The 16,751-nt window shown below is 41.7% G+C and overlaps 1 protein-coding gene across 2 annotated transcripts in view; it reads right to left on the reverse strand.

The window, feature by feature from the left end:
- Nucleotides 1–7,668: 7,668 nt before the first annotated feature.
- tsnare1 (T-SNARE Domain Containing 1) overlaps nt 7,669–16,751 on the reverse strand; it is a 174,162-nt gene continuing 165,079 nt past the window's right edge. For both annotated transcript variants that reach the window (XM_071470569.1, XM_071470567.1), the window contains exon 12: nt 7,669–8,304. The gene's annotated coding sequence lies outside the window, so the exon portion shown is untranslated. The remainder of the gene's footprint in view (nt 8,305–16,751) is intronic.

Genomic DNA, 16,751 nt, shown 5'->3' on the forward strand with positions numbered 1-16,751 from the left:
CATGATGTGTTATACAGTCTAATTGCTGTTGGGATGAATGATCTGCGGAAGCGCTCCTTCTTGCAGCGAGGGTGTTTCAGTCTCTGACTGAAGGAGCTGCTTAGCGCACCCACAGCCTCATGCAGAGGGTGGTGGGGGTTGTCCATGATGGATGTCAGCTTTGCCAACATCCTCCTCTCACCCACCACCACCACAGACTCCAGAGGACATCCCAGTACAGAGCTAGACCTCCGCACCAGTTTGTCGATTCTTTTTCTGTCCCTGTCTGTGCATCCACCCTCCCAGCAGACCACTGCGTAGAAAAGGGCAGATGCTACGACAGAGTCATAGAAGGTCTTTAACAGGGTCCTGCAAACTCCGAAGGACCTCAGTCTCCTCAACAGATGGAGTCGACTCTGGCCCTTCTTGTAGAGGACGTCTGTGTTTGTAGTCCAGTCCAGTTTATTGTTTAAGTGAACACCCAGGTACTTGTAAGAGTCCACTGTCTCAATGTCTTTTCCCTGGATGCTCACCGGTGCGGTGGGGGGTGGCTTCCTCCTGAAATCCACGACCATCTCTTTTGTCTTGCTGGCGTTGATCTGGAGAGCGTTGGTCTCACACCAGCCGACAAAGTCGTTGATGACCCCCCTGTATTCCTGGTCGTTCCCATCTGATACGCATCCGATGATGGCCGTATCATCTGAGAACTTCTGTAGGTGGCAGTGGTCCGAGTTGTACCTGAAGTCTGAAGTGTACAGACTAAACATAAAGGGTGAGAGAACTGTGCCCTGCGGCGCCCCCGTGCTGCAGACTACCACGTCTGACACACAGTCATGAAGCCTCACATACTGTGGTCTGTTGGTGAGGTAGTCGATGGTCCACGCAGTCAGCTGCTCGTCCACTCCGGCTCCCTCCAGCTTCCCTCTCAGCAGTGCAGGCTGGATGGTGTTGAAAGCACTGGAGAAGTCAAAAAACATGACCCTCACCATGCTCCCCGCTTGCTCCAGGTGAGAAAGAGATCAGTGCAGCAGATAGATGATGGCGTCATCCACTCCGATGCCAGGCCGGTAGGCGAACTGCAGTGGGTCCAGCGCTGAGCTCACCAGTGAGCGAAGGTGGTGCAGGATGAGCCTCTCCATGGTCTTCATCAGGTGGGAGGTCAGGGCTACAGGTCTGTAGTGGTTGGGCTCCCTGGGCCGTGCGATCTTTGGCACTGGAACCACGCAGGAAGTCTTCCACAGTTCAGGAACCCTCTCCAGGCTCAGGCTCAGGTTGAAGATATGCAGGACCACCTGACAGAGCTGGTCTGCACAGTCCCTGAGGAGTCTGGAGCTGATTCCATCTGGACCTGCTGCCTTCCTGATCTTTGTCTTCTTTAGCTGACTTCTCACCTGATCAGCTGTGAGGCAGATCTGCGGCTGGTCCGGGGTGGGGGGTGGGGCTGACTTTGTTGTGGGTAGGTGTGATGGGGGTGGGGTGGGATGGTTCGAGGAGGGTGCAGGTAGCGACAGCACCGCGCCAGGAGAGGGGGGGGACAGCATTCGGAGGGAGGTTGGTGGAAGCTGGGGGGTGGGGGAGGTGGTTGGCCCAGAGTCGAATCTATTGAAGAACAGATTCAATTCATTTGCCCACCCCCGATCGGTGGACACTGTGGCTCCTCCATTGTCCCTGAGGTGACCAGAGATCTTGTTCATGTTTCTCCAGACCTCTCGGACATTGTTTTGTTGGAGCTGCTCCTCCATCTTCCTCCTGAAGCTCTCCTTGCCACTCCGGATCTTATATTTAAGGTCCCTCTGCACTCTCTTCAATTCCTCTTTGTCTCCAGACCTGAAGGCCCTCCTCTTCTCATTCAGCAGGGCCTTCAGCTCTGGGGTCACCCATGGTTTATTGTTGGAGAAGCACCGTACCTTCTTGGTTGGCACAGTGTTCTCCACACAGAAGTTAATGTAGTCTGTGATGCAGTGGGTGAGGGCGTTGATGTCCTCACCATGTGGCCTGCAGAGTTCCTGCCAGTCTGTACATTCAAAACAGTCTCTCAGGGCCTCACTGCAGTCCTCAGACCACAGCCTGATCACCTTCTTGGTGGGAGGGGTCTTCTTCACCAAGGGGGTGTAGGTGGGGTGGAGGATAACCAGGTTGTGGTCTGAATAGCCAAGTGGGGGGAGGGGTGATGAGCTGTAAGCCTCCTTTGTGTTAGCAAACAGCAAGTCCAGAGTTTTATTGTCCCTTGTATGGCAGTCAACATACTGGGTGAAGTTAGGGAGAGTGGTGGAGAGTGAGGCATGGTTAAAGTCCCCAGAGATAATAATAAGGGACTGTGGATGTGCCGTCTGTAACTGAGAGACGGTGGTGTGAATATCCTCGCAGGCTGCCGTAGCATCGGCCGATAGCAGGATGTAAACAGTTAACACGATAACGTGCGAGAACTCCCAGGCCAAGTGATATGGCCGAACGCTAACCGCTAACAGTTCAATGTCTGAGTGACCCCCTGTCCATGAGAACATTTGTTAAAATATCAGGTTTTAAATTTAGTGTTTCTCAAATTGTCTGAGAGTGACCACAGAGCCTAACAGCAAGTTCAGTATATGTGTTGTTTTCAATATTAAAACAACTCATGCAAATTCAAACATTATTATTTGAATTGGCTGATTTGCAGTGTTACTGTAACTGTTTTGCAATACTGTCTACTCACATGGCCATGCTCTGCTGTGTGTATTTGCATCAAATGTTGTCAAACTGAATTTTCTGAATTTGTTTCTGTTATGTGTGTTTGCATGTGTTTTGGGGCGGCTTTGGATCAGAAGGTAGAGCGGTTCATCCACGAATCAGAAGGTCGGTAGGAACCCCAAAACTGCCTCCAATGGCTGTTCCATCAGTGCATGATTTTGTGTGTGAATGGTAAAAGCGTTATGTGTACATGTTAGAGCTGTATGATTGAACGGGTGAATGTGGCTTTCACTGTAAAGCACTTTGAGTGGTCTATAAGACTAGAAAGGCAATACATAAATAGTCCATTTACCATTTTACCATTTTTTTCTTAAGCTGCAGTATGTTGAGCTCTTATGGCCACTGTAAAATGTGGATGTGGTTAGCCTGCCCTGGGATTATGCTGAATTTCACCAGTTATCAGGGGTGTATTAACAATCAAACACAGACAACAGAGAAAATCATGGACCAGTGGCTTAAGACATACAAGAGGAAAACAGATAAAAGACCCAGATTAAGAGTATAAAATATCACATGCTACCTAAAAGCCTGTATGAACAGATGGGTTTTCAGTTGCTTTTTAAAAGAATCCACTGAATTCAGGGTTCTCAAACTTAGTGTAAGACTGTTCCAGAGCTTAGGAGCTGTTGACTCAACCCGGGTCTTAATGCGTGTTTGTGGTCTTTGTAGAAGACCCAGGGTGGAGGACCTAAGAGCTCGACTCGTGGTGTGGGGGTGAAGGAGCTCTGTGATGTACTCTGGGGCCTGTCCATGTAGAGCTCTAAAAGTGAGAATTAAAATTTTAAAGTGGATTCTGAAATTAATGGGAAGCCAGTGCAGAGAGGTTAGAATAGGTGTCATATGTGTCCATCTGTTTGATTTGGTTAAAAGCCTGGCATCAGCATTTTGGATGGTAAAAAGAGAGTTACAATAATCCAGTCGTGATGAGATAAAAGTGTGGATTAACTTCCATTTCATTTTGTGACACCTTATCTCCAAGTTTAGCTATATTTCTGAGGTGAAAGAAACATGATTTAGTCAGTGTCCTAATGTGTATGTCAAAACTCATGGAATGGTCAAGAATAATTCCAAGGTTTCACAGACTGGGTTGAGAGGAGGAGGAGGACAGGTCACCAAGGTTCTGCTTGATTGCTGATTGGATATTATCAGGAGCAATAACGAGGACTTCAGTTTTATCTGCATTTAACTGTAGGAAGTTGTTTGACATCCACTTCTTAATGGCATTCAAACAGGTGGTCAGTGTGGAGAGTTTGTGCAGCACATACGGTTTGAATGAGAAATACAACTGTATATCATCATCATAAAAATGGTATGAGATGTTGCTAAAAGCACTGATGATTTGTCCTATAGACAGCATGTAAGTGGAAAATAGAATGGGTCAGCTGAGTGGAGCGGATTGTCATCATAGCGTTTGGAGAGAGTCAGGCGAGGAGGAGAAGCAGGACCGTCCGTGTCCCTCTTGTAACCACGGACTACCACCTTGGCCCGAGATGACTGATGGTAAGGTGTGGAGCCGGGTACCGGTAGAAGGGTCCCACACAGTCATGCTGACTTTATTCAGCACTATAGGATCCTGAATCTCTCAGTCATTTTTGATGTTGTCCCTTCAGGTATTATTTCACTGTCCAAAGGTTTTAAGGAAAATAGTCAATGTCTGGTGTTGGTTGCAGCTGAACCAGATGTTGATACAACTTGTATTTCAGGGCATACTGAAAACAAAAATAAGATACAAAATGTAATTTTTTCAGCGAGATATTATAAGGACAACTTGTTGTATTGGTCCAGTTTTATTTGGGAAATTAGTTGGGGCAGATATTTGTTATTGCCTCATAGGTTTCTGTGTATAATGATTGCATGTGAAGTATGTGAAGTATTTTAGAGAAAATCTATTTTACTCTGTTGTTAAAGAAAAACTTTAGTCACTGAAAAGAGTATAGGGAACACTGAATATATGAAGCCAGATAACTCCAAGAGAACCAGATTAGATTGAACTCGCATCATGATACAGGCCCCTGACCCTCAATCTGATGGAGCCTAGTGCTGCCCCGCTTTGACTGTTAACACATGGAGCTACATGCAGAGGATTAAAAAAGGAAACATCCAGTCCACACTTTTGGATTGACAAAAACCACCCACAGATGGCCAGGCAGCTGTCCCATAAAAAGACTGTCACTGGAATGCAACTTCAGATTGTGTTTTTTTTACTGGTGGTAGGTGCTAATCTCAACTTCAACAGAATCTTCACCTCCATACCTCTACTACTACATCATCACCTTCTCCCCCAGTCTGGATACCTGTTATCGAAAATGAAAAATTTGGCTACTTTTACAATGATTGGGCAGCTTCTACACCGTGATTGGTCTGTTTTTTGGCAACTCTGTTCGGCACTTTAATAAGTAAGTATCAGTAATTAGTAATTGTTGTATTTCATAAACTAGAAAAGGCATCACTGGCTGGACTGTATCTCTGGTTTTCTAAACAGTGAATTAAATTAGTCCTGGACTAAAATGATACATTGATAGCCAACACGTCCTCCAACCTAAATGACCATATAGGTCATTTTCCCTTCCCTCTGATATGACCCATAGGACCACTTCATTTTTCATCCCCAGAGGTTGTTGCTTGTTCCAGACACACAAACTTTACACCTCCTTTTCTGCGAACTGGGAAAATTCAGAAATTAAAACAGTTTGAATATGATTCTAAATTTAGCACCACTACTTCCAGTGATGGCCATATTTTCATTTATTCACCTGTTGCATGTTTTCCCAGTCAAACTGTTGCATACCCTAGTCCTTCACTGCAATGTCATTGTATGTGTCATCAGGGTTTTGTTGTTGATGATTTGAGTGAATTCCTCTTACCCGACATGACTTGAAGGTTAAAACTTTCCAGAGATGCATCTTTCTTGTAGTTTGGGGATAGAGTTGCATGATGGGAACTTGCGTCTTCTAACACATGTTCACTTACAGTTGTTGGTGAAGGTTAGTTTCCACTTCAGTCCCTAGTCCTACACACTTAAACCCAACTCACAGGGAGCAGTGTAATGCTGTCCAGAAGCAGCTCCAACCAGTTGCAGCCACCTACAGCTATGGTATAATATGACTATATATCATATACAGTAGTAGATTATAATATTTAAAATATTAACACATTTTTTTCACACACAGACGGCTTTGCTGGTGTTGTCAGTTAACAATCTCCACATGCATCCGACACTGATGCATCAGACAGAGATAACACAAGATGACCCAAATTCAAAAAGAGACTTTGGGAAAACTTGACCCCTGTTACAAAAACACACAAAAAAAGAGGGTGGGGGGCAATACACAGCACACTGTGGAGGCTCGCCAGCTGTCAGAAGGGCAAGGTTTGCAGGGGGCAAATTAAACAGTTGCGCTTCACATAAAGGCAGAAATGTCCACATATTGACAATGAAGGTACAGAAAGGGAGTATGAAAAATGTGACATAAAAGTGAACATTTCATGAATATAGAGATGAATATAGATGAATATAGAGACAACAAATATGAATAAATTAAAGTTTTATTTTCATGTGTAGTTGTTCTTTATGTTTGTGCTTTTGTTCTTGTTTTGATTTCCTTGAAAGTTTCTTTTACATTTTTCACCCTTTTTTTTTGTTTGGACACTTGATGGTATTTGACATGCTTTTTTGTGAGCCTTTCTTTGTCTAAACCAACAGAGGGGAGAACATATTGTACAGATTGTAATCTTCATCACATTTTATGTTAACGTATCTGTATTTACATGTAAAAAACAACTGAGCTAGCAGCGGGGCAGAACTGGGTGGAGACCAGCCAATCTGGCACAGGTTCTTTTATTCATTTATTTATCTTTATTTATTTATTTACTTTTTATTAGGGCAGGTCAACATTGATTTTGCCAGGTTGTGGTACTGCATCTATAAAATGTTCCGCTAACTTCCAGCATTATGATTAAGCTACTTTAAAACCCTTAGTGCCAAATCTGAACACACAGACATGATATGCACCTTTCCTATTAAAAATGAAAAAATCAGGCTACTTTTACTTTTACAATCAATTTTATGATTCACTGGTTGGCACTTTAACCTCATAGTAATTGCTTTATTTCATGAACTAGAAAAGTCACTGGCTGAACTGTATGTCTGGTTTCCTAAACAGGGAACTATATTAGTTAATTATTACTAAAATGATACATTGACAGCCAACACATCCTCCAACCTAAATGACCATATAGGTCATTTGTCCCTTCCCTCTGATACAAACCCATAGGACCATTTCCTGAGGTCCTGGTTAAAGGTCCCATGTCGTATAAACATAGATGTCCACATTTTATTCGGATTATAAAGCAGGTCTAGGATCTATATTAATACTGTGAAAGTATTAAATCAGAAGAGAGGCTCAGAGCTTCTCTTCTGATTGGCTCACTGACCTGTTGTTACAACAGAGAAAAGCCTGAGAGAGGAGATGTAAAATTACACTGACATAGTTTTGGTACTTAGAACCACAAATATATCTTCTAATGGATATCAACACTTCAAATAAAAACCCAGAAAAGTAGAAAATATGGGACCTTTAAAAGACACAACATTTACTATTGGTTTAAAACAGAGGTCTCCTGAGTTTATGTCCATTGTTTAGTGGACCCATCGACCCACCCCGACCTCCTGAGGCAATGTTTAGGATAATGTTACCTGACTTGTCATAATTAGTACAGCCATTAGAGGGCTTTCTCATTTGAACATAAACATATGTCCCTTTAAAGCAGTTGCTGAAATGACTGATGCTTCCTCACATGACTGCTAGATATCTTGATGTGAACAATAAAATGTAACTCTGGGTGGGAATGAGCTGCCAGTCAACAGGGAGGACACTCTCATGACAGCTGGCATAAATAAACACAGAAATAGCAGGTCTCACATTATTTCAGATCAAACCACAAACACATCCGGAATTTCCCATTGCTGTTGAACTTAGACTTTTATTTTGGAAGGTATATTTGGGCAAACAATATTTACCAATATCAAGAAACAGTACAGTATAACACTGATTAAATTACACTACAGACTGATAAATATGAAGTTTATTTCAGTAAAAATACATGAAGGAAACGCAGCGTACAGTACAGCAGTGAAGACAGTACAGCTCAAGCTGCCTCGTCCCACCCTGAAGCTCCTGCTCCATCTTCATCTGGTTTTCTGATAAAAACACCACAGTTAGGAGCTGCCAGTGTGTTTGGATGATACAACAGTGACCCATCACATCCGAGGCAGGAGGCACCCACTCTGTGACTAAATTCACATTTGTGACTTCAGCATTGATGCTAACACCTGAGTCACAGAACACAGCCACAGCATAACAAAAGAAAAACAAACACGATGACTACATGAGAGGCTTAGACTGGGGCTACCTCTTGACAAATTGGTATGCTGAGAAAGGCCTCCATCCCCACACTGAAGAACATGTAAACAGAGCCAGAGATGATGGAGTAGAGATGTTGTTGCAGGGCAGCTCCCTCCTACTGGAAACCAGCTGCTCAGGTCAGGGATCAGACTGGGCAGGAGCACTGAGGCGACACTGTAATGACAGCAGCTACCTGAAAAACACAAGCAGAGCAGACAACAGGCATCAATCACCCAGCAGACACCACTGCCTCATGCTCGGGGATGGCACTGTCAGCCTTCTTCAAGCACGAACAGGATGCAGATGCCTGCCCTGGGATTGTTATTCCCTTTCATTTGTAAATTATTAATTGGTGAGAAACCAATTTGTTCATTTTATTCTAAAAGTGTCACAGGTTGTGGGAAGTAATTTATGATTGGTGGTCAACGGCTGAGTTTTAATTAAGTCCAGGCCACAGTTCATGGTGGAGAAGACGGAAGTGGTTCATTAATCACCAACCAGCAGACTGGCCTGGTACATGAAAGGCCAGAGCGCATCACTTTTATCTGGATTACAGTTAATAGTTAGCCAACAGGAAACATGCGAGTGAATTAAGCTGCACAAGGAGAGAAGATTCAGAGGATTATGTCAGTATTTGATCAAGAGAAATAAATTGAATCCGATCAAAACATGGATTTAGAATCAGTTGGACTGCTTCCCAAATGTACACTGTGTACACCGATTGATGTTTTATATCAAACAATGAACAGAAACTCCAAATGATGAAACATTAGCTTTTATTTTAAAGTTCTGATTCAGTTTTCAAGTCAAGGGTTTTCTGGACAGAGTCTGCTTCGCCTGACAAGCGTTAGTGTCAGCTCATAGAAAATCCTGTCGAGAGGTGAAAGGAAACGATTGTTATGGAGGAAAAGCATGGATAAGCAGATGGAGTTATCGGGCTTCACAATGTGCTGAGTGTTTAATAGTATTATGTCAAAAATCAGAAGAGGAAAACTTACACCATTACTGAAGCAGAATAGTAAGTACTATTTAATTATGAGGTTGGGTTTGGCAATGTTGAGTGAAAACATTGGGAAAATACGTCTAAAATATGTAGAAGGTAAACACATTTGCATCACACTATTAAGTAACCACAACCACAAAAGGTTATTGATAATAATAATTATATATTATATTATAATAATAATTAATAATAGAGCCATGTCCAATCAGAATGTAGGCCTGCACCATATGCTAGTTCAGTGGTTTTCAATCCAAGGCACCAAGGGCAAGTTAATGTCTCAAGGCACACCTGTACTCATATCTGTGCAAAATAGACTCAATAACGCCTCTATAACACGTGTCATCTACTCATCACTCTGTAAACATTTGTCTTTATCTACTAATGCCAAGTAAAATGGAACAAACAACCATTTACTCATAAAATATTTACCATATTTACCAACCATTTAAACCAGGTAGGTCATACACTAAAATTAGATAATGGAACAGAAAAGTGTGTGTTTGTTAGAGAGAGAGAGAGAGAGAGAGAGAGAGAGAGAGAGAGAGAGAGAGAAAGAGAGGAGTAGATCTAGCCTGAGAGAGAAGCATCCCTGGTCAAATAACATGTTACTCTTTACAGACCAAATTCAGGAGCGAGAGAGATGCACTGAGAATATAAAACTAAACTAGCTGACATGAATACAGTGTCAATGCAGTTGAAGAGTAAAATCAACATTAAAACATTTGATATTTGTTATTTCTTCTTACTTAAAAGCCAGTGAGACACACATGACACAGGGTGTGACGTCACACACCCTCTGTTGGTACCAAGTCACACAGGTGAGTATTGGGAAATGTTGCTCAATTCTGTGGTGGGATATGGTTGTGTACTCTGAGCCTCGTGCCACAGGGTAAGGTTGCTCATAAACTCCTAAATGCTGCCTTGAAGCCTGGTGTATAACTCTTCTTCTCCAAGATCAATTAGACATGACAGGACTTTCCCCCATGACAGCCAACGTATCGCTGTGTGGAGAATAAGGCTTTGCTGATCAGCTCCCATCTCAGTGCACAGCAGGGAAATGACCTGAAAGGAGAAATCCACCATTTTCTGGCAGAGAACCATGGCCTCTGACTTGGAGGTGCTGACTCATCCTGGATACTTTTTACTCATCTACAAAATGTCCCATTGCGTGCTGAGGTCACCATCTGATGAAGCCAAAAAAAGCCACATCATCCACAAAAGCAGAGGTAATTCTGAGGTCTTCAAACTGGACACTTTCTTCCTCCCAGCTGCACCTGGACTGCTCCAGTAACATTGCAAGGCTAAAGAGCTGGTCCACTGTTAACATACAGTACATGGCCAGGTCAGAATCCACACTGCTCCTGGATCTGACATTAGACAAGCAGTTGGAACCTCCTTCCCAGCACCCTGGCATAACCTTTCTGAGAGAGGCTGAGCAGTTTGATACCCTAATAATTGGAGAACACTCTCCAGTCCCATTTCTTAAATATTGGAACCAACACCCCAGTTTGCCAGTACACAGGCACTGCCCCCGACCTCCATGCGCCATTAAGGAGGGGTATCAGCTAAGATTCAGCATCTCTGGGCAAGTCTCATCGACACCTGGGGTCTTGTTGTTAAGGAGCCTCTACCAGAGATATAAGTGACGCATTGCCCGTGCCTGCAGCTGTGAGCTCAGACAGAAGCAATGGAGAAGGACTATCTGTTGGCCTCAAAGAAATTCTAGCAAACCAGTGAATGACTCTTGAGGGGAATGCTGGTGTTAAAAATGTCCAGTCCAGTCAAACAGCTGGCCGCCAATTTAAAGAGCTTTCCATCTACATTATCACTGTTTATAATTCATACCTGTTGTTCCACTTGTTTTATATCTACTTTAATTAAAGTTTCAAACAGGAATAGTCTTTCCTAAGTGGTTTAATTCTGCACTTGTGCTATGATTCATAGATGACAAATCTTATCTCAATTTGTCCACTTCATTGATTGAAAAAAACAAAAAAACAATTGAATTCCATCTAGTTAAGAGGTTTGGTGAATTTGATGAGCAACCCTTGTATGAACAAGCCTCACAGAAAAAGAGAAGAGAAGTTTAGAATAAAAAAAAAAAAAAAAGTTCTTGCATGAAGTTGTGTGTTGTGTATCATTTTATACACACAATATCCACTAAATTCAGCCTGGTATGGTTGGTATTGTTGGATCGCAACCAGAATTCAGGTCAGTCAGGTATAAAAGGTTAAATAGGTCTTTGTTAGCTAGTGTGTTAGCAGGTGACTGTCTACAAAAGACACAACTACAGAGATCTACTGTATCATATTATCAACCTGTGATCCTTTTTACACACTCTGCCTTCTCATTTTGTCTCTTCTTCAGCCCATAACCTCCAGTCAGTCTCTTCAAAATAATCACTGAATGAGCCGCCTGCAGCAGTGTCTCATCTTTTATCAGCTGCTGAGGGCTGGAACTGAGAGAGTGCCCTAATGTGCACATACACACACACACACACACACACACTCACAGAATTAAACCGAGAGACCGCGTGACAGAGGCACCACAAAGAGACACACAGACGATCCCTGCCACTGCAACAAATTTTATTTCTTTTCATATGATCTATATTTTCTGTAGCAGGTATTTTCATTTTTATTGAATCTTATTTAGATACTTTGGCTTGTACAGTACAGAAGATTAAACTGAATAGAACTAAGTGAGGAAGAAAAGGAGAGAGTTGGCACTGTGACAAATTTCACATATTTATGCAAAAGTTGTGCACAAATAGCAACAAATGTGGATATCAAGCCAGACAAACACGGCTGGAAAACGCTCCTGTAGAGCCAAAACAAACAGAGATGTGCTAATAATGCTACGAGACAAGCCAACAGACTCTGACAGACATGTACCTTTTATTCACTCCATCAGCAGAGATCATTGACGGATAAGGGAATGTAGAGAAAGAAAACACACTGTCAAGAGTGAAGGGATCGCTGAGGGAAGGTGAGTATAAGGGGGATAGAAGGGGGAGAACTGTAGGGAGAGGAGGAGTGATAAGAGTACGATGAAGTTTGATGGGAGAATGAACGCGGCTACAATGCAGAGCCCGTCCAAGAAAAGACCTAAGGCGAACGTGAGATTGGGGATTTTGTGCCCATCTGCACAGCTCTCCAATCCTGACCACCTGGACGGATGCCAGATCAGGAGGAGAGGAGCCGGACAGAGCAGATTTATGTCAAGGTAGATCTCTGTGTGTGGGTGTGTGTGTTTAGAGTTTGTATGGAGAGAGAGAGAGAGAGAGAGAGAAAGAGAGAGAGAAAGAGAGGGAAGAGAGAGAGAGAGATGTAAAGATAGGTCTTTGTAGAGATCAGAGTCCATCGGGTGTGTCTGCTTGGCTCACTCAGTCAGAGAGTGTTGCCAGTCACAACCACATCAAAGCTCTGCCTGCCTGCCACCACCCAGAGCACCCCCCTCTGCTTCCGGAAGACACACACACACACACACACACACACACTTGTATGACAACAATCATTCCTCAGTCCATAATGCTGCCATCAAACTCCACCAACACTTACTCTTTGTCCCAACCTTTACTTCGAGGGATCAATTTGGTTAATTACAGTTAATTCTTGTAGTTTTGGACATCATTTCTATCAGTTTTGATCTTCACCAAAACAAATTGAAATCTGATGGAAGAAACACAAGTCAGATAATCAGACTGACTGTGAACAAGCCAAGTACTCATATTATCTAAACCACTTTATGTGGAGACAAGACTCTCATGAGGGTTCCACGATCAACATGGATAGTCAAACTAGCACTACCACTAGCTGGGTAATCTGATAGCATATTGCATGTTTGCTGCCAACTGATGACTGTTGGCTGCGCAAAAAAATTTTAAGTACATTTTCAACTCCTTTTTACTTAAAATGCTTGTCACACATTTTGCCAAAAGAAAAAAAAAAAAAAGCCTTTATAATCTGTTCAGCAAATGACACCCTTTAACTTTAAACCTCAGTTACATTTTAACTCGGGCTGTCATCATTAACACGTTAATCGTAATGAGATTAAGGAGCGAGCATAACATTTTTTTTTTTTTTAATCGTGTTAATTGCGTGCCGCCAAAGATTCTTTATTTTACACCATCACTGGTGCTTCTCGAATCTTTGGTTGCTACTATTTTGACCCTTTGAAGCTTTTCAAGCTGCTAAAGACACTTCCTACAAAGATTTCACATGACAGAGCAAGATACTTTATGGCAAGTCGTGTCCATGGGAGCAAAAGGGGGAGGGTTCTGGTCAGCATAAAGGGGCATGTCTAAAGTGTTAAAATCCAAATCCTGAATCGTCGTTGGTGAAGATCAAATGAGTTGGAAAATAAAAATATAACTTACCCAGAGCTTGGTACAGATAAATAAATGATCAGACATCTTCATGATTACACGTCAGACATGCTAACGTGAGCTTCTAGTTCAGACAGACTGATGGTTATGTGTTGTCAAGCAAGTGAAAACAGTTCTGAAATGCAAAATAATAGAATTTGGATCATGTAATAAAACATGCGATTAATCACAATTAAATTGTGAATTAAATTACATTTTAACTTCTAATTCTAACTTCAGCTTATGGCCGTGACAATATTATTTAGTTTGAGTTTCTAATTTTAAAAATGTGAAAAGTGAAACTGTCCTGTTCAGAACAGATTTTTAAATTTGTTGTCTTTCTACTATATTAGCATGAAGCTGCCCTTTAATATATCTGCAGATGGCCTGAAAGGAACTTGTAGAAATATTTTGCTGGTGAAATAGAAGTTATTCTTGTGTGGTGCAAATGTTTGCACTGCAACAGTCGTATCACACTGATAAACCAGGCCTACTGCTGTGTTCTGTTTACATACAGGTGACAGACTGAAGAAATGTAGCAGTTTCTATGAGTTTATTTTCTCATAAAAACACCAAAGGGATACTTTGATGTTGAACCAGGACGTCAGTCTGTAAGGTGTGATGGATGTTTACACATAGTTTGGGTAAAATTTTTACGGCTCACTGTTATTCTCTGTTTCAAAAAAGTCTGACAAACTTGGGGATTTGTTTACAACCAGTTTGATCATGTGATCTCACTTCTATTACAGTGTCACCTGATCTCAACATGTACCTTACTGAACAGAGTGACAGGGAGAAATGGCCCCATCTACAAAAATAATGCCTTAACTGTAATACACTGTCCTTTGGGTAGTAGCGTTATGATGTAGACTTCAGACATAACTTGCAATTTGTCTTTTATTGACTCATAAAAATTGATTAATGAAGAAAACTAAAGTCCCTTAAAGATTGCCAAGTAGATTTTTATAACTTTACCTTAACTTTTGATGAATCATCCCATGAATTATCACACACAGCAAACCTTTTTTGGTCTTGGCATGAATTTCACTGGATCCTTACTAAGAGGAACCACAGACAACTAGTGAAGATACTCACTGAATGTGTCTAAAAGTGTGTTGGATTAGAATTGCTTATTCTACCTTTACGTGATTTGTGTTACACAGGCTGAGTCAAACATGTTTCCCTCCTGTGGACAATGACTATCTGTACATGGTTGGTCGCAGCCACTCAAGAGAAAATTCATCACGAATAAACTGGTGAAAGCCACAAATTCCCTTAAATTAGTTGTAAATGAGACTGAAGAGAAAATCTATCTGTATAAGTGTATGTTTCTTACAAAATAATGTTTCCTTCAGAATGAATTTGCTGACGTAGATTAGCTGTATATGAAAGTACATTTTGGGAGATGAGGTTGTAAAAATAGGCCACACAGTTGCAAAACACACACCTGTTCATAATTTTGACAAGTGGAGTCACATCATCATTCAAACACTGCCCCTATTTAAGTGACTTCAAGACTTACAATAAGCTACATCAAACAAATATCAAACAGTCCAATAGTAAATAGCATTGTGATGTACACTGATGGACCATGAAAACAGGTGACTGGTCTCAGTGTTTTGACTGTCTGGGGTATAGCTGACTGAGGTAGTTACAGAGGTTTATCCAGGCTGGTGAGAGATTTAGGGTTTTCAGTCTAGTCTGGATCAATACAGACAAATTGGTTGGTGCTGTCCTTCCCTGTTTCCAAAACAGTGTCCAGATGCAGGAGGCTAATAGGTCGTATCAATCACAGCCAAAAGTGGTTCCATGGCACTGCCATTGATTGTCAGTCAGCAGCTGGATGAATGGCATCTCTGTAATGTTGTGGAGACCAAGCAAACAGGGTCTGTGTGTGTGTGTGTGTGTGTGTGTGTGTGTGTGTGTGTGTGTGTGTGTGTGTGTGTGAATAACTGACTCCTCACACGCCTCAAAGCTTCATCTGAAGTAACTCAAACTAAGAGGAAGCTACACCACAGTAGCTTTGATTGTTTTTGTTGATTTACTGTACATCATTTACACTTTATTACAACAACGTGAGGCTTACTTGAATTAGATAAAGCACTCAAACTGCTTGAGACTATTTCACCACATCAAAAATGTGAAAAAAGAGAAAAAAATAGAACTTGGTCAAGTTATATTTCGCAGTCAAGCTGAACTTGTTACATATCGCATGATAAATGTTGACTCTTGTTGAACCAATAATCATGTATTCATACACTACAGCGTCCCACTTTTTCCTAAGCTGGCCTTTGAAATGATGGCACCAGCAGTGACCAGTAATACATCTATCTGTTTGTGTTTACAAGTGTAAGATCTGTGATGACAAATGGCCACCAGCTGCAAAACAACCCCCCCCCCCTTCAATTTTCAGTCTATTACCAAGATAGAAAAAGACAGTCACATCTTATCAGCGTGATCTCAGCAGCACTGAACCCTGTACCAGCATTTAAAAACAAAATGGTCAAAGATTCTTTTTCCACAGTTCCACAAAATATGTGAAATGAGCCTCCATTACCTCCATTTGTCATTTGAAATGCACACACAAACAGCTACAGACTGAAGAACTAAACTGTACTCACTGACTGACATCATTTTCACCACCCACCACCCACATGTCCCATCTCAGCCATCACGTCTGTGTGTGCTGTTTTGCTTGTTTCTGTATTGATAATGCCTTATCTCATTTTGTAATCGTTTGTCTTTGCCAGTTTCTGTTATCTGTGAGTTGCTTTGATGTTTGGAGAAAACAACGGTGCCAGTGAAAGGAAAAAAAAGAAAAAGGTTTTTAATCGAGCTGGGCTGGTAACATATTTGTCTTTTTTTTACTTAATTACATTGATTAATGAATGAAAGTGAAACTCAACTAAAACAAATACTGGCAAATCCTGGTGCACAATGTTAAAACAACAGTAGAAAATGATCTTTATTCGTTGGAACTATCTATCTATCTTTATGTTATCATTTAACATAAACATGATTTTAAACAATATAAAGGTTTAGACTTGAGTTTCTGTGGTTAGAGGAAAATAAATCTCTCTAAAATGGAAATGCTTCTGCTGAAGTTAACATGCTAATCAGCTAGCCCCAGTCCAGCCAGCCAGTCTCCTCACTGAAGAGGGAGTGCTGCTCAGACAGCCTATTATAACCTCCTGTTAAGTAAATAATAGCAAAACTTACAAATAACTCATTTAATGGTGGCTCTAGAGAAAATGTCCATCTACCTGTTTGT

Source organism: Trachinotus anak, unplaced genomic scaffold (genome assembly GCF_046630095.1).
Source record: "Trachinotus anak isolate AG129_WGS33_773 ecotype Australia unplaced genomic scaffold, CSIRO_AGI_Tana_v1 ptg000032l, whole genome shotgun sequence".
Lineage (NCBI taxonomy): Eukaryota > Metazoa > Chordata > Actinopteri > Carangiformes > Carangidae > Trachinotus > Trachinotus anak.